Source organism: Phyllobates terribilis, unplaced genomic scaffold (assembly GCF_046119375.1).
Source record: "Phyllobates terribilis strain yellow unplaced genomic scaffold, ASM4611937v1 Scaffold_7__3_contigs__length_470593459, whole genome shotgun sequence".
Classification (NCBI taxonomy): Eukaryota; Metazoa; Chordata; class Amphibia; order Anura; family Dendrobatidae; genus Phyllobates; species Phyllobates terribilis.
Genome location: NW_027362767.1, coordinates 246,738,959 through 246,757,689, shown reverse-complemented (window position 1 = coordinate 246,757,689; position 18,731 = coordinate 246,738,959). Strand labels below are relative to the sequence as shown.

Below are 18,731 nucleotides of genomic sequence, written 5' to 3'. Positions count from 1 at the left end.
CAGGTACACAATTTTCTGCTTCTGTCTTAGTCATATTTCTCTGGCTTTATATATAGTGAATCTACACTGGGAAGTCTAGCTAACCTTTAACCTCCAGTGGCCAGCCTTTGGGAATAGATGAATCAGAGATACAAGGTAATCAAGCAATGGGGGCAATAAACCCACACAATTCAAAAGCTCTCAAGAATCACACAAGTCAACAGCAAACAAAGGTTAAACAAATCTCCATGTTTTACAATAACAAATAATAAACATAGCACTATTTGAGAGCTTAACCTTCAGACAATGTGAGTAAACAGTTCTCAAGATTTTGTTACTTTGAACATTGTCTGTGTGTAAACATCAGGCAAGACTTTAGGCCCCATCACACATAACGAGATCGCTAGCGAGATCGTTAGTACCTCACGGTTTTGGGATCGCAGGAGAGTCGTTTTGTGATCGCTGGGGAGCTGTCAAACATGCAGAACTTCCCAACGATTTCGGCCACCCCAGCGATCTAACTAACGATCTCGGCGGTCGTTGGGACGCTTTCACACAGCAGCTATTTCAACGATCCACACCTTGATAGGGACTGTACTGTGTCACAAAGGCGTGCATAAAATTACTTTTCCGCGCCCCCTCATCTCCGATTGGTGGACGCTACTGAGTTCTGATTGGGCGGCCTTGGTTTAACACAAGACCGCCCACCAGACGGGATCGCTACTGCGTCTCCGGTCAGACGGGAACACTGGTGTGTGCATTGTTCCTGTACAGATGTCATATTATAGATATAGATAGATAGATAGAGAGAGAGAGAGAGAGATGTAAATGGCCATTTATGTGTATGCATATCTGTATGTTAGAGAGTATGTATGTATGAGTACTTGGATGAATCTGTTTACATACGAGTACACGAATGTATATGCGTGTGTGTATGTATCTGTATACGCATGTGTGTGTAATTATATACAGTACAGACCAAAAGTTTGGACACACCTTCTCATTTAAAGATTTTTCTGTATTTTCATGACTATGAAAATTGTACATTCACACTGAAGGCATCAAAACTATGAATTAACACATGTGGAATTATATACTTAACAAAAAAGTGTGAAACAACTGAAAATATGTCTTATATTCTAGGTTCTTCAAAGTAGCCACCTTTTGCTTTGATGACTGCTTTGCACACTCTTGGCATTCTCTTGATGAGCTTCAAGAGGTAGTCACCGGAAATGGTTTTCACTTCACAGGTGTGCCCTGTCAGGTTTAATAAGTGGGATTTCTTGCCTTATATATGGGATTGGGACCATCAGTTGTGTTGTGCAGAAGTCAGGTGGATACACAGCTGATAGTCCTATTGAATAGAGTGTTAGCATTTGTATTATGGCAAGAAAAAAGCAGCTAAGTAAAGAAAAACGAGTGGCCATCATTGCTTTAAGAAATGAAGGTCAGTCAGTCCGAAAAATTGGGAAAACTTTGAAAGTGTCCCCAAGTGCAGTTGCAAAAACCATCAAGCGCTACAAAGAAACTGGCTCACATGAGGACCGCCCCAGGAAAGGAAGACCAAGAGTCACCTCTGCTTCTGAGGATAAGTTTATCCGAGTCACCAGCCTCAGAAATCCCATGTTAACAGCAGCTCAGATTAGAGACCAGGTCAATGCCACACAGAGTTCTAGCAGCAGACACATCTCTTCAACAACTGTTAAGAGGAGACTTTGTGCAGCAGGCCTTCATGGTAAAATAGCTGCTAGGAAACCACTGCTAAGGACAGGCAACAAGCAGAAGAGACTTGTTTGGGCTAAAGAACACAAGGAATGGACATTAGACCAGTGGAAATCTGTGCTTTGGTCTGATGAGTCCAAATTTGAGATCTTTGGTTCCAACCACCGTGTCTTTGTGCGACGCAGAAAAGGTGAACGGATGGACTCTACATGCCTGGTTCCCACCGTGAAGCATGGAGGAGGAGGTGTGATGGTGTGGGGGTGCTTCGCTGGTCAAACTGTTGGGGATTTATTCAAAATTGAAGGCATTTTGAACCAGCATGGCTACCACAGCAGTTGCATGCTATTCCATCCGGTTTCGTTTAGTTGGACCATCATTTATTTTTCAACAGGAGAATGACCCCAAACACACCTCCAGGCTGTGTAAGGGCTATTTGACCAAGAGGGAGAGTGATGGGGTGCTACGCCAGATGACCTGGCCTCCACAGTCACGAGACCTGAACCCAATCGAGATGGTTTGGGGTGAGCTGGACCACAGAGTGAAGGCAAAAGGGCAAACAAGTGCTAAGAATCTCTGGGAACTCCTTCAAGATTGTTGGAAGACCATTTCTGGTGACTACCTTTTGAAGCTCATCAAGAAAATGCCAAGAGTGTGCAAAGCAGTCATCAAAGCAAAAGGTGGCTACTTTGAAGAACCTAGAATATAAGACATATTTTCAGTTGTTTCACACTTTTTTGTTAAGTATATAATTCCACATGTGTTAATTCATAGTTTTGATGCCTTCAGTGTGAATGTACAATTTTCAAAGTCATGAAAATACAGAAAAATCTTTAAATGAGAAGGTGTGTCCAAACTTTTGGTCTGTACTGTATATATATATATATATGACTGCTTACTGCGGTGACTACTGCTACTACTGAAAGAATGAGAAACAAAGCTTTTGCATAGTAGAACACAGTTTATTAGGCACATCAGTACAGAAATGTCAGTAGTGTAGAAACATGAGTAGTTGCCCACTATAGGTTCTGATGCTGCCAAGGAACAGCACCAGGACCGTTAAAATACTGGCAGTAGTTGTCGCAGCAGGTCTTCGCATCATTGGTGTTTCTGCCATGTCCCACTGGTTGAAGGCCTGCAATGCCCTTTCACCCTTTCCTCGCCAACGCTGCCAATCATAGCTCTGCAGCGTCAGAGATTGGTAGACCACCAACTGAGCTTTGATTGGCAGTGTCTTGGAAGGACTGGTGAACGTGCACGCCTGCTGAGAAAACTAAAGAAACACTCAGCTGGACTGGAAAGCAGTGATTTCACATACTGAGCTCCAGAAGAAATAAATGTGACTATCTCTGCAATGGAGCGATGCAAAGCAAAAAGGAAAAGAGGCAGAATCAGGGGAGCTCAGGGATTTTTATCAATGTATTTAACTCAATTTTTTTTGAGCAAGTGACAGGTCATCTTTAAATATCAGTGATCAAAGCTAGGTCCGTTATTTTCAGTTAGTGGCAAGTGATGGCTGTATAACACAGGCAGCTCCTGCCCGTTATGGAAACAAGGAAAAAGAAAAAAAGGGCGTTATGGGGCAGTCTAAGCCTCTGATGCATCCTACATAAGACAGTTCTATGTCCTATGTCAGGAAGGGGAAAAAGCCAAAAGACGGATATGTATAGGGGCCTCCCAACAGATGATGATGATGGGATAGAGAAGGATGGGGCAGTTGCAAGGAAAAGCCTGATCCTTTTGTTCTTAGGGGAGATAATACAATATCATCTACTGTATATCTGGCAGTGGCTTTCTCCCCTGTCCCCACTGAAAACACATGAAGATTTGGTCAAGATGAGTGTTAATGTGCTTGGGGGAGTAGGGAGGGATTGCCGTCAGCCAATCGAATGCATAGCCACCCACCTTTTCATTAAATGATGTCTGATGTATCTATAATTATCAAGGACTGTCATCATCTAGAAGGTAACCTACGTAAAATATGAGATGGTGACCCATCAGGAGGCTGCTTTAGTCAGGCAGAATAATGCACCTGCAAAATCCTTCCATTCTAATAAATTCTTACCGGGGCGCCGGCGCTTTAACAATTGTCTGTTAATCTATAAATGTTGCTGAATGCGCCATACATAATCCATCAATCCTACATCCTTAATAAGTCGTCTTTGTACATGAAATCCCTGCTGGTCTGGGAAATTGTTTATGTATCCCGATTGTTATTCTTCCCTCCACCTGGGTGTACCCGGAGAATACCAAGAGAGGCAGTCTGCAAATTGCCAAGTCCATTAAATTTAATATTGCCGCTTTCTATTGCTCCCATATGTGCTAATGTGTAGTGTAAGCTTAAACATTAATTGCATCATCTCCCTCATAAGATCAGACTCGGCTAATAACCTGCACTTTCAAATCACTCTTTGTAGGGAGATTGCATCCGATCACATTAGGCATTTTGGTGGGTGAAATATGTGATGCCAGCTTACCCAATATAGATCCCTAATGAAGATCGGATAGGGCGAGAGGGGTAGGAAGTTGCATTTTTTTTAAGGGGATTTTTTTCTAGTTTTTATTTAGAAAAGCCTCTCAAAATGGACCACTCAATGGATCAAAAGTGGTCATTTTATGCTGTTATTTTATTCTCTTTTTTTTTAACCCCTTTCCAACCTGGTCAGTAATAGTACGCCCCAGGTCGGAAAGGCCGGTTCAGCAGGACTCCGGCGCTGAGCCCTCACTGAACCGGGCACATGTCTCTGACAGCGGCATTTAACATCGCTGCGCCGGAAGTGCGGCATTAGCCCCGCCCATCGGTGACCCCGTCCCATGATCGCGAGTCACCGATGGGTGGGCATGACAACCCAGGGTCTGCAGCAGACACCCAGTGGTCGTTGCTCATAGCATATGAGCATTTCTACTGCATACAGGCGATCTGCTCACCGCCTGTATGCAGTAGAAGCAATCAGACAACTGCTACTTCTAGTCTTCCATGAAGACTATTGAAGCATGCAGAAAGTGTTAAAAAAAAAAAGGTTTAAAAAAAATATAAAAAAGTTTAAATCACCCCTCTTTCTCCCCATTCAAAATAAAAATAAATAAATAAATAAAAAAACCACACATATTTGGTATCGCCGCGTTTAGAATTGCCCGATCAAGATAAAAAAATAATCCGATTGGTAAACGGCGTAACGAGAAAAAAAATTCTAAACGCCAGAATTACGTTTTTTTGGTCGCCGCAACAATGCATTAAAATGCAATAACGGGCGATCAAAACATCATATCTACCCCAAAAAGATGTTTTTATTGACATCAGCCCGGCACGCAAAAAATGAGCTCACACACCCAGTCCCAGATTCCGAAAAATGGAGACGCTACGGGTCTTGGAAAATGGCGCCATTTTTATTTATTTATTTATTTTTTTTAGCAAACTGCAAACTTTGGATTTTTTTTCACCGCTTAAAAAAATAACCTATACATGTTTGGTGTCCACAAACTCGTAATGACCTGGAGAATAAGAATGGCAGGTCAGTTTTAGCAATTAGTGAATGTGGTAAAAAAAAAAAAAAAAAACACAACAACTGTGGAATTGTATTTTTTTTGCAATTTCACCGCACTTGTAATTTTTTACCCGTTTTCCAGCACACGATATGGTAAAACCAGTGATGTCGTTCAAAAGTACAACTCGTCCCGCAAAAAATAAGCCCTCACACGGCCATATTGAACAAAAAATAAAAAAAGTTCTGTCTCTGGGAAGAAGGGGAGCAAAAAAAATGAAAAAGCAAAAACAGAAAAACCCAAGGTCGTTAATGGGTTAAATCTGCAAGATGATTCCAAAGATATAGGACTTCTTATATAGTACTAACTTATGGTCTTCAACAAGGGGGTGGAGCTCATAAGACACGCCCCAGAGGATCCTGTGAGCAACGCCTCTTTGTAAAACACCATACAAATTAGCAGTTGTTAAAAGACCAATATTTCTGCAACCGTATGGCAGATTAAAAAAAAACAACAAAACTGAATACTCAGGAAGAGTGGGAATAAAATAGGAGCAAAAACTAGCCACTTTTGACCTGGTGACAGGTCCTCTTTAAAGATGGAGATATTTATGACCTATTCTTGGGTGTCGGACTCCACTGATCGGATATTGATAACATAGCCTATCACCTGTTACTAGGTTCCAAGCCAACTGGAAAGACACAGTGAATGGAGCCAGAACAGCACGGCCACCTATAGTGTGCAGTAACTGTTCTCGGATACTGCAGCTTAGTTGTGCTGCAATAATTAGAACAACCACTATACAGTGAAATTACACTGCTCAAAAAAATAAAGGGAACACTCAAATAACACATCCTAGATCTGAATGAATGAAATATTCTCATTGAATACTTTGTTCAGTACAAAGTTGAATGTGCTGACAACAAAATCACACAAAAATCATCAGTGGAAATCAAATTTATTAACCAATGGAGGCCTGGATTTGGAGTCACCCCCAAAATTAAAGTGGAAAAACACACTACAGACTGATCCAACTTTGATGTAATGTCCTTAAAACAAGTCAAAATGAGTCTCAGTATTGTGTGTGGCCTCCACGTGCCTGTATGACCTCCCTACAACGCCTGGACATGCTCCTGATGAGGTTGCGGATGGTCTCCTGTGGGATCTCCTCCCAGACCTGGACTAAAGCATCCGCCAACTCCTGGACAGTCTGTGGTGCAACGTGACGTTGGTGGATGGAGCGAGACATGATGTCCCAGATACGCTCAATCGGATTCAGGTCTTGGGAATGGGCGGGCCAGTCCATAGCTTCAATGCCTTCATCTTGCAGGAACTGCTGACACACTCCAGCCACATGAGGTCTGGCATTGTCCTGCATTAGGAGGAACCCAGGGCCAACCGCTCCAGCATATGGTCTCACAAGGGGTCTGAGGATCTCATCTCGGTACCTAATGGCAGTCAGGCTACCTCTGACGAGCACATGGAGGGCTGTGCGGCCCTCCAAAGAAATGCCACCCCACACCATTACTGACCCACTGCCAAACCGGTCATGTTGAAGGATGTTGCAGGCAGCAGATTGCTCTCCACGGCGTCTCCAGACTCTGTCACGTCTGTCACATGTGCTCAGTGTGAACCTGCTTTCATCTGTGAAGAGCACAGGGCGCCAGTGGCGACTTTGCCAATCCTGGTGTTCTGTGGCAACTGCCAAGCGTCCTGCACGGTGTTGGGCTGTGAGCACAACCCCCATCTGTGGACGTCGGGCCCTCATACCACCCTCATGGAGTTGGTTTCTAACCGTTTGTGCAGACACATGCACATTTGTGGCCTGCTGGAGGTCATTTTGCAGGGCTCTGGCAGTGCTCCTCCTGTTCCTCCTTGCACAAAGGCGGAGATAGCTGTCCCGCTGCTGGGTTGTTGCCCTCCTACGGCCCCCTCCACGTCTCCTGGTAGCGCCTCCAGCCTCTGGGCACTATGCTGACAGACACAGCAAACCTTCTTGCCACAGCTCGCACTGATGTGCCATACTGGATGAGCTGCACTACCTGAGCAACTTCTGTGGGTTGTAGAGTCCGTTTCATGCTACCACGAGTGTGAAAGCACAACCAACATTCAAAAGTGACCAAAACATCAGCCAGAAAGCATTGCTACTGAGATGTGGTCTGTGGTCCCCACCTGCAGAACCACTCCTTTGAGGGTGTCTTGATAATTGCCAATAATTTCCATCTACTGTCTATTCCATTTGCACAACAGCATGTGAAATTGATTTTCAATCAGTGTTGCTTCCTAAGTGGACAGTTTGATTTCACAGAAGTTTGATTTACTTGGAGTTATATTCTGTTGTTTAAGTGTTCCCTTTATTTTTTTGAGCAGTGTAACTAGTCCTGGACAACCCTTTTCTAAGGTTGTCTAGTTTGAAAAGGTTAAGTTTAACCCCTTCCTGATATCTGCCATCATGTTCAGTACGAGTGTATGGAGTGGGTTTAGGACCTGAGCCTGCACCAAAATCATCAGGTGCTGGCCGAGTTATACAGCTAGCACCTGCCTTTCACTGCTGAAATTGGAGACAGATCTAGGCACCCTGTCCCCTTACAACGTGATCACGGGAGATCGTTAAATCGTTAAGCCATACCATTATAAGTCACAAGAGACATGTTCTTTCTTGAGCTGGCAAGAAACCCCCATTGCCCACTTGAATGTTGATGGAAAGCACTGGGTGAAGCTTCTACTCATCCCTACCTGTCAACCAAGAATGTGACATATTCAAACAATAGATGAGCAACCTTTATTTCCACTCAAACGGACTGAGCATGCAAACCGCAAATGACCTGCAAGCTTGGGCCACTCAACTGTGGCAAGTGTTTAGATGCCACATTGTATTACACTTATTCAAGTTTTTTCCCAACTTGTGCCACTCACCAAGTCAGAACCCGCCATAGAAAACCCAGAGGTTCTGAATTTGCAATATGAAACCTTCCTAATTCCTACCATGAAGAACCCAACTTCTCCAGTGCCACCCTATTGTCAATGCTTTCTACATAGTCTACCTGGTTTCCCATCTTGAGCCTCACACGCTGGATCTGAAAAAAAAAAAAAGAGCAGAGCTGGATTATACCAGCCTGTATTCATGAGTTTCTACTAAAAGGTTGCTCAGATGTTGGCAGGAGCTGCTGACATGAGCTGGATTTGTGGATGTTTACCCCTCGTTTCTGCTAACAGTTTTTACTTTGAAATCTCCATGGTTAAACACATAACAATAGGAATGTGCCAGGAATCGTTACTTGAACAATGAAGTTCTTGTATATACACAGGAATCACAGAACTGGACTGTTTGTGGCTGCAAAATACATTTGAGGACACCGATGTCCTTACAGACCCAAGAGGAACATTTTTTTGACTCTTCTAATGCCTGGAAACAATCAGCAAACAGTAGGCACATATGCATTCTTATCTGCCCAGGCTCCATAAATATGTACTAAAGCTGTCAATTCTCCACCACTACCAATCATGTGAGGACACAAGTCACATGCTTCGCTTTAGAAAGGCTCAACTATCCCACAGTATTCAAGCCAGAGAGCCACCATGCTGTCCATCAACGTTTCTCAGCGTAGGGTCCATGTCCAATTGCCACATCTAAGGACACCATGGGGGTGGGGGGGAAACAACTTTTAACGGTGATCATGGTGTGTTCCTACTACTTACGATTTCAGACTTTCATGGCCTCCAATAGATACAAGATCAACACAGTCTTTCTTAAAGGGGCTGCCTCGTAAGGATAATGCTTTAACTCAAAAGGTGCACATTTTTTTTAAGCAAAGTCAACTGGGAGGGGACTGAATGCAGTGCAAGATGGGCACCTATGGAATGCCCCCCCTTATGCAGACCACATCCATTCCATATCTCTTCAAGATGCATTCACAGAAAGAACCTTTTGGAAGCACCAGAAAGTTTCTAGAAAGTTTCGGGAGGACTCTTTGAAGATTTGGGAACTCTTCAAGAGTCGCCAACTTGAGAGAAACTCCCTGGAGAGAAGGCAAGCATGATGTACCAGGCTGCATCTGAAACATCAATGGAAATGTGATGTTACATGGCGACAAACGAAAGGACAATTGAAACAACCATGTAATTCAAGATCCAGCCAAATGTCCTCCGAAAGCAAGAGCTGTTCTTTGTATTGATTCTCAGAGAGTTACAACCCCAATGATGTATATCTGCTGTAATATGAGATATTGACAGGCAGCAATGGACAAAACAGAAGAGGTCTGCCAGGTCCTGGACAGCCCAATGCCCATGTGATTGTATTGTAAAGGGTCCTAAATTCAATGGATGCCTTATGCCCATAAATATTAGATTAAGGTTGCTGAACCAGCAATTTCAGTGGGAACGGCAGTTTATCTATTGTGTATGGAGGCCTCCCAATTCTCCAGTAACAGATGGGACAGACATGCTGATTTTGCCAAGCCCGATCCTTTTGTTTCGGTATGGAGATAAGCCAGCCCCAGAGGTGTCTGCCAGTGGCTTAATTTTCCTCTCCACTGGAGTTGAGGACATAGATTTACAGAACGAAATCTCTCCTGACACCCCCATACATATGGATGCTTGACTCAAAAGAGCGTTCTCCTGTTTCCAATGGTCGAGAGTAGAGCTGAGTAAAAAAGATTTGCAGGTTCGGCATCAACGTCGGTATTGTGTGGCAGCCGGACCAGGGTCCTGCAAACCCTTTTTGCTCAACTCTACTCTCGACCATTGAAAACAGAGGAACAATCAGTTGGTCAAGTGTCCATGTGTATGGGGGAGTCAGAAGAGATTTGTCAGCCAAGCACTATCTAAGGAGCATGGGCAGGGTTAGGTATTTTCTCTTCCTGAGCCAGGTACATGATGTCTTGCCACAAAGAATTTATCATGGTCTTGTATTTTGTGACCCTGAAAACCCCATCAACATAAATCCGTCCTGTTGTCATATTGATACACGGACGATGATGGCACCCATGAATAAAGATGTTCCGGGTGGAGATGCCCTGCATTTATGGCCCCCATGATTGCTCAGCCTTTCTCCAGCAATCAGCTGCTTTCCAAGTCCATATTGTGTATAGCAGCCCCTCCTCCGGTATCGTCAGAATCGCAAAAATAACCCTCCGCTTATATGGATTACAGGAGCATCCTAAATAAACTCATTGCCGGCGGATCGGGAAGATAATTTGTTGACTCGAGATATCCGTGGCTCCTTGTTTCCATATGTAGGAATCATACTCACTTGTGAAGCTCTATAAAAGCGGCTGAGTTTGCACAAGATATTATGATCTGGGATAAACCTTCAGCAGACGGCATCTCCATCTTTGGGTCAGAGATTATTGACAGTACCGTTGATGTGTCTGCTGAATTAATTACCTGCTCAAGAAACCAAGGCCCCATCCCTGCCTGTATTCATAATGTAGATTGCGGCAGATGCCTCATTGTACGCGCCCCAGAGACTGCACGTATGGAGATGGCGGGGGAGCCGCTGCCAGACACCTCTGATGACGCCTTATCTCCCCTAAGAGAACATAACGAAATCCGACTGCCCAATCCTTAATTTTCCCAACAACTGTCCTCAGGAGACAGTCAAGAATCCACCACACGTTAGATGGTCAGATGCTCCTATGATAATCTGTGGGTCTGGATCCATGAAAAAAATAAATAAATAAATCACTCAGGGGAACAGAGGGAATACAATGAGAGCAAACACTGGTCACTTTTGACCTGTTGACGGCTTTTCTTTTCTCCCAAAACAGCGCCTCTTTTGTCCATAGACTGTTTTTGGTACTGCAGCTCAGCATCATTGAAGTGAATGAGGCTAGGTTGCAGTATCACAATATTAAGCATAGCCCAATGGGCAGGAATGGTGCTGTTTCAGACAAGAAAAGAGCATCCTGGTACAGAGTTGTTCTAATTTGAAGCTCCTTGGCCCCAAAATCTGATTCAGTGCTCCTTTCCATATTAGAAGAGGTGTTTTTGTGCCCCTTCAGGTTCCGTGATCCAGTTGCTTGCTGATCATATCCAACTGGATACTAAAACTGCACAGCATCAGCCCCCTGGCCCACTAGGGCCAGGAAAACTAAGCTGTCTCTCTAAAAGTTGGCCATATATAGATCAATATTCTACGTTGCTCTGGCAATTGTGCAAGAATTACTCCAAGAATCTTGTGCATATTATGCCCGCTTATGTAGTGTATACCAGCAGGGCTGTGGGGTAGCGAAGGTATTGCAAAGTTAGCTGCCAAAACAGCAAAGGCTAGAAACAGCAGAGGTGAGCATAGAGGTTTAATTATGAAGTTTGAGAATTAGTACCTCAGAGACAGCCAGAAAAAAGTGTGCTATGTATGAGGAATTGTGTTGCGGTTACTGAGCGAGTAGACCACAAATGTGTACTTTTCCAGGTAAGATCTGATGAAGGGTACCCCTGCCATGAGAGGTAATCATGAGAAGTGAGCTGTGACAAGCACTGTGGGTGTCCTGTGCTACATTAGGAAGAAGACAAAGCTGTATGAAGGAAGAGCTGCTGAGGTGTTTGCCAGCAATTTGTCTCAAATACAATCAAAGTGTTGCCATTTTCAGTTTGCTGCTATAAGCCAACTTTCTATGCGTGTTCAAGCCTGTTGACTCTTGAAGACATTTGGTAATCATCAAGCTCGTTGCCTCCGAGTGAGTAAAATTCACTCAAACTGTTGCTGAGGACTTTCGCCATTCCTGAGTGGGGAAATCACTCTGTCCAACAAGTCTCAATGTATCCTTACTATTTAAAGAGGATGCCACACTGTCCCTTTGAACACTTACAAGTGACCCCTGGCTTTATATAGCTAGATGTCGCTAGGTACTGGGGTCATACTCAAATCATTACATTGCATTATACCACTTAACATGATGGGAAATTTTCTCGTGTTCATGTAACTGAACAGGGGCCCTGCTGGGCTGGAGGAGTATGATCTAGTAAGCAGGTGTTGATGAGACCTCTCACCATACATGATGAGCTTTACCTTCTTCTCCAATCAACATCCTGATGTCTACATGACAGTTCATCAATCGCTGTCCAAATCCGTCCTGCACCCCCCCATTGTCTATATCCGTATACCACTAAATTCCGCCGTGTCCCTAGACAAAGCGACAGAATGGCGGCTTCTAATTTTCCCCTCCTTTCATCTCCCTTTGTGATGGTGTTATTGTTGGCGTGGACAAATGTCTAATCAAAGCCTAGGACGGAGATAGCATTGTATTCTTCTCTGCAAATCACATGTCCCCCGAACATCCCCATCTTCCCCAGCCGCGGAATTTATGCTTTTTTTTTTCTGCCGAATGAGATCACATCAGCGTTTGGATTAATCCATCTCATATAGAAATACTTTTTTTTTTTGGCAATTCTTCTCCTTTCCCTTGCGCCCAGATCTAATTTCATTCTCAAACTTAAGCAAACATTCTTTTTTTTTTTTTTTTTATTCGAAGATAAAAAAATGCAAATATCTCGGTGAAGCGCCACAACTTGCCTTATTATAGGCTAATAAAATGTATTCAGGTCACTTTAGACCGTCCCCTCGCCTGGAATTTACACATCAAAAGTGTTATTCCTTGGCTTGCGATGATATTTCACTCGAGAACACCGTGTTAATTAACTGTGGAAAAAGTCTCACTCGGCTGTTATAAATAGGTAGTCAGAAGTGAATGTGTTCTAATTGAGCCCTGTACTTCGCGGCTCGGCTCTGAATGTACCTATGTTAGGCTGAAAATATTCACAAAAAAAAGGAGAGATCGCCTGTTAACCCTTACCAAGCTGAATGTGAAGGGAAGTGAAGCTCAGCTGTGTGGGCACTAATATAGTCCACTGACCCTCACGACGTATAGTAAGGGCCCAACCATAATGAAGAGGGTCTAAAGCCCACCAAAGCCCTGCTGTGTACCATAGCTAGGGATTCCTTTAACCAGGAAGGATTGCTGCCCTTTTTCTGTATCTAAATACCCCAGCCAAGGCACACTGGTTTATTATTACCACCCCCTCCCTCCCAAAGCCTTCCAGACACTCTCTCTTTCACCCCTGCCCCATTAATATCCCTCTACAAGTACATACACATCAACGTTACTGTTCATATTTTAGGGACGTTTGAGTCCCATTCCCAAACTCACTCGGTAAGAGCTCCAATTCCACCCAGGAACGCTAAAAAAAAAAAAAATTGGGGGGGTGGGGGGGGCAGAATTTATGCAAACCCCATTTTTTCACATCCCAGGAGAGCTCTAAATTTAACGGGACAGTACTGGTAAATATTGGACTGTTGGTTAGTACGGCACTGGTCTATCATCTATGGCAAGAAAGGATTGGGCATACTTCATATTAGTGGCCTTCAGCTCTATTTCAAGCCATGGTGACTTGATGGATGAACGTTCTGTAGGTAGATCGATCTTATGCAAGCCTAGATAGGTCCACTAACGTCTTCTCTGCCGCTATCTTGATTGTATCAAGCAAACAGGTTCCTGGTCTTCCTCTTTGCCTTGTTCCTTCTATCCTTCCGACCATGATGTCCTTCTCCAGTAATTGCGCTCTTCGTATGATGTGTCCAAAATAGGCAAGTCGTAGCTTGGTGATCTTTGCTTCGAGTGACGTGTCTGGATTGATGTGTTCCAAAATTGATTTCTTTGTTTTTCTTGCCATCCATGGTACTGATAACATCCTTCTCCAGCACCACATTTCGAAGGCGTTGATTCTTCTTCTGTCTTGTTTCTTTATCGTCCAGGTTTCGAATCCATATGTTACTATAGAAAAGGCCAGACTATGTATGAGCCATGTCTTCATCGCCAGTGAAATGTTCCTTTATTTGAACACCTTGTCCAGTGACCTCATTGCTGATTTTTCCTATTGACTTACGTCGCTGCAACTTGAGTGACCACTGATCCGAGTAGATTGAAGTTACAGAAATCCAAAATCCCCAAACCTTTTCTCCCTCAATATATTCCATCAGCAGAGCTTCGGGACACCTATAAGCCTCCCCATATACTTTAGATAGCTGGCAGCCGAACGATGGTTCAGACAACAGAGATCTCACCCAACTCTTCCAGGCACAGGAGCACTCAATCTGTCAAGACTCCTCTGGTGGTGGCTTAGATCTTAGAGAACAAAAGGATTGGCAGTCTGAAATTGGACAGGACGGATCCTTATCTTCCCCGATATCTGTTGGGAGAAGATCGTGAGCCCCTATGCACGTTAGACAGTTGGCCAAACTCATTGAGATCGGCAGGTTTGGCCAACGTTGGTCTAATGTGTGGGCATTTTGACGAATAGTAATAGTAGAGAGCATTTGGATTGGTGGGAATATTTTTGCACATCCTATAAAGCAAAGCACATTAAGCCATGCAACATCTGAACCAATTGCCCAATGAAACCCTATCTAACCTGTTGGATCAGCAAATAATGCACCCCAGCCGATGCCACAACACGAGGCTCACGGACTCATTGCAAAATCTCCAACTGAGCTCCCAACTGTTATGGGTCTTTAATAGTATTGGTCTTCTCATACGGACCTTTTGGGTCCCCTAGTCTCCAGGGTCTGGGTGCGACTGCAACCCCTATAGTTACACACTTGATCTCAGCCTCTATATAGGTGATATTACATAGGTCATTAGACTTCATTTAAAGAGGCCTAAAGGGGAGTGTTCTGGTTCTTGTAGTCCACCTGCAGCTTATCTCAGATAGGAATATTTATCACAAGCCTACCTGTAATCCTCTATGATGGGGGATGTAATGTGACGTCTCTCGTGAAGCTTGACACCTGCTCTAGAAATACAGAAATGATGATTAATACATTTCCATACATACATAAATGTGTGAATTCATTTGCATGCATACATACATTTCCACCACAATTCATATTAATGTGCCGGTAACATAAAGAACGAGCAGAGCCGCGGCTTCATTGCTCAGTCAGCACGCTGTGTCCTGGAATCACCGGGTCCCAGCGGGCACTGCCAGCCGGGCAATGCCCACGGCTTCTGCAATGGATTGATAATGTCTGTCCCAGGCTGATATTGCTGTGCGTGGTGGCGCTGGGTTATTTCTTCATCACTGGTTACATTTACAGTCGGGGAGGTGTTTATTGTGCAGACGCCATGTCTGCAGTCAGACAATGAGATTATCACTTTACGTAGAAGGGAACACAGAGTGAAGCGCTATTCCTCGGGGGGCACATACTTTACAGCGCTGCCTGATGATAGACATTACTGTTGTTAAAGGAGGAAGAAATGTGTAAGCTAAATCTAATTTTGTTCATCCTGAGCTTCCTGGTTCACAGATATAACTGCAGAATGCAATAAACAGATGGTGGATGCCACCGCTTGGCGCTGACCAGGAGAGTTTCTACTCTCTTCCTGAGTCCTAGTGGCCAGTGTGAGGCAAGTAATGGCAGGTTGGTACCACATAGTACCTATATGGTGGAGACACAGCATATCATCATTTTTAAGTCAGTAATACTACTATTAATTCATTAATACTACCCACAATGCTGTGCAAGCAACATAATAATGCCCCAAAATAGCCCCAATCATATATCAGTACCCACAGAGAAAATATTAAAAACAAACAAATACAGGTGCTTCTCACTAAATTAGAATATCGTCAAAAAAATGAATTTATTTCAGTTCTTCAATACAAAAAGTGAAACTCATTATATAGAGTCATTACAAACAGAGTGATCTATTTCAAGTGTTTATTTCTGTTAATGTTGATGATTATGGCTTACAGCCAATGAAAACACAAGTCATTATCTCAGTAAATTAGAATAATTAACAAAAAAACACCTGCAAAGGCTTCCTAAGCATTTAAAAAGGTCCCTTAGTCTGTTTCAGTAGGCTCCACAATCATGGGGAAGACTGCTGACTTGACAGATGTCCAGAAGGCAGTCATTGACACACTCCACAAGGTCCCAGAGTCTGGAGGAAGAGTGGCGAGGCCACAATCCAAGCTGCTGGAGGTCTAGTGTGAAGTTTCCACAATCAGTGATGGTTTGGGGAGCCATGTCATCTGCTGGTGGAGGTCCACTGTGTTTTATCAAGACCAAAGTCAGCGCAGCCGTCTACAAGGACATTTTAGAGCACTTCATGCTTCCCTCTGCCGACAAGCTTTTTGGAGATGGAAATGTCATTCTCCAGCAGGACTTGGCCCCTGTCCACACTGCCAAAAGTACCAATACCTGGTTTACACACAACAGTATCACTGTGCTTGATTGGCAGCAAACTCGCCTGACCTTAACCCCATAGAGGATCTATTAGAGAATCTATGGGGTATTGTCAGGAGGAAGATGAGAGACCCCAGACCCAACAATGCAGACGAGCTGAAGGCTGCTATCAAACCTGGGCTTCCATAACCCCTCAGCAGAGCCACAGGCTGATCGCCTCCATGCCACATTGATGCAGTAATTGATGCAAAGGAGCCCCGACCAAGTATTGAGGGCATTTACTGAACATACATTTCAGTAGGATAACATTTCAGATTTTAAAAACATTTTTCAAGCTGCTGTTATAAAGTATTCTAATTTACTGAGATATGACTTGTGTTTTCATTGGCTGTAAGCCATAATCATCAACATTAACAGAAATAAACACTTGAAATAGATCAGTCTGTTTGTAATGACTCTATATAATATATGAGCTTCACTTTTAATATTGAAGAACTGAAATAAACTAACTTTTGGATGATATTCACCTGTATGTCCGAGAGACCGAATAATCCATCAGTGGTGTCCGGATAATGGAAACGTAGAAGCTGTAATTTTCTGTTCTGCCAGTAGATGCTGCTGTGACCTTCAACTCTGCAATCCGATCATCCGATCAGCGGAAAATAGAAAAAAAAAAAGAAGTTATTCTGTTCCCACTTTGGCAAGAAATATATAGAGCTTGGCTACATTCACAATGGGGCTTTCAGTAGCAGGAATATTGTCATTTAAGGTGCAATTTTCACAAGTCTCCTGCCCCTTTAATGGCGAGCGTGAGCCGTATCATAAGGGTCATCACTTAAAGGTCATTTAAAAAAAAAGTGCAGCTGGGGGCGATGGGTTTTCTGAAACTGGAAAACCTCTTTAAGGGGGGACTTAAAAGGAGGTGTCTGGGATATTTCCATTGATAGGTCATCAATATCTGACCAGCGGGGTGCAACACCTGACACCCCGGCCTATCAGTTGCTCCCGGTAGCCACGGCCGGGGATTACATATCCACCCTCTATTGATTTAGGTGGTGGACGTGCAGTACTGGGGGGCAGCACATACAGTTGATGGAGTTGTGTTGTGCAGCCCCATAACGGAACACTTCGGGCCAGCACGGAGAGAACGGATCACCGGGGAGGGTCGAGTGTTGAACCCAAACTGTAGACCTATTTGAGGGTCTTGGCCTCCAATCTATCACGCGCCAAATATAATGCTGGTGTGGCAGAGGGACTTCTTTATGAGCTCCTCTAGTTCCAGGGATGGGGTGCAAATATATATATTTTCTTACCCAGAACAAAAAAAAAAAAAAAAAGCATATTTGTTACCACCACTTGCGCAATTGATCAAGCTAATAAAATACCAGAAATATATAGCATACGGCGAATGCCAAAAAAAAAAAAAAAAAAAGACAGAATCACTTTGTTTCGATAACTTCGCCCTCCCAAAAGGTCTAATAAAAAGAGATCAGAAAGTCGTCCGGACTCTGACATGCTAATGCTAAAAATTACAGATCGTATTGCAAAAAAAACCAAGTCCTGATAAAACTCTATAGACCGAAAAATAAAAAAAATATATAGCTCTTGGGAAATGAGGTGGAAAAATAGAAAATGAAGAGGGGGAACTGGGACTTTGTTACCCAAGGGCCCGTATAAAGCTGGTGCCGGTTCTGTCCTTCAGTTCTAGTCACCGTTCCCCTTTAAGTACTAGGCAGTAGTAATCTTAGCAAACACTAAAAAGGAAAATGACTACTCACCTTACCAGTTTGGGCTAGGAGGAGAGCTCTCCATAACATAGCAAACACATAATGCACATGCAGGATGGGAGCTCTGGCGCCCCCTGCAGGGATTCATTCTTAACTACAAAACTTGCAGACAGAAGGGAACATTTCCTGCACCTGGTTCACTGGTGCAATTTGTTAATGGCTGTTTGCAGGGTGTATATAGGAGTATACAGGTGCAGGCATCTCTGATTGTCCAGTTCACACATTGCAGTTTAGTGGAGTTTATTTTAACCTCTTACTGACACAGCCATTTTTCCACTCTTATTAAGATCCATAACTTTTTTTCTCTACATAATTGTAGGATGACTTGTATTTATTTTGCAGGACGAGTTGTTCTGACAATGGAAAAAAAATGATTCCAAGTGAGGAGAAATGGTGAAAAAAATGCAAATCCGTCATTGTTTTTTTGGGTCTCGTTTTTCCGGCATTCATTGTGTAGTAAAAATTCCTAACATGATTTTTTTTTTAGGACAGAACGATTACGGCGAGACCAAATTTATACAGGTTTTTTTTTTTTTTAAATATTTTGGAATTTCTAAATTTGTAAGGAAAAAACAAAT

At 43.4% G+C, this 18,731-nt stretch overlaps 1 long non-coding RNA gene across 1 annotated transcript in view; it reads right to left on the bottom strand.

Annotated features, from left to right (window-relative positions):
* LOC141153109 (uncharacterized) overlaps nucleotides 1-15,258 on the bottom strand; it is a 42,007-nt gene extending 26,749 nt beyond the window's left edge. Inside the window, exons 1-2 of the long non-coding RNA XR_012247239.1 lie at nucleotides 15,047-15,258; nucleotides 14,911-14,970 (exon numbers count right to left, since the gene is read on the bottom strand). This is a non-coding gene — a long non-coding RNA (uncharacterized lncRNA). The remainder of the gene's footprint in view (nucleotides 1-14,910; nucleotides 14,971-15,046) is intronic.
* Between the last annotated feature and the right edge of the window lie 3,473 nt (nucleotides 15,259-18,731).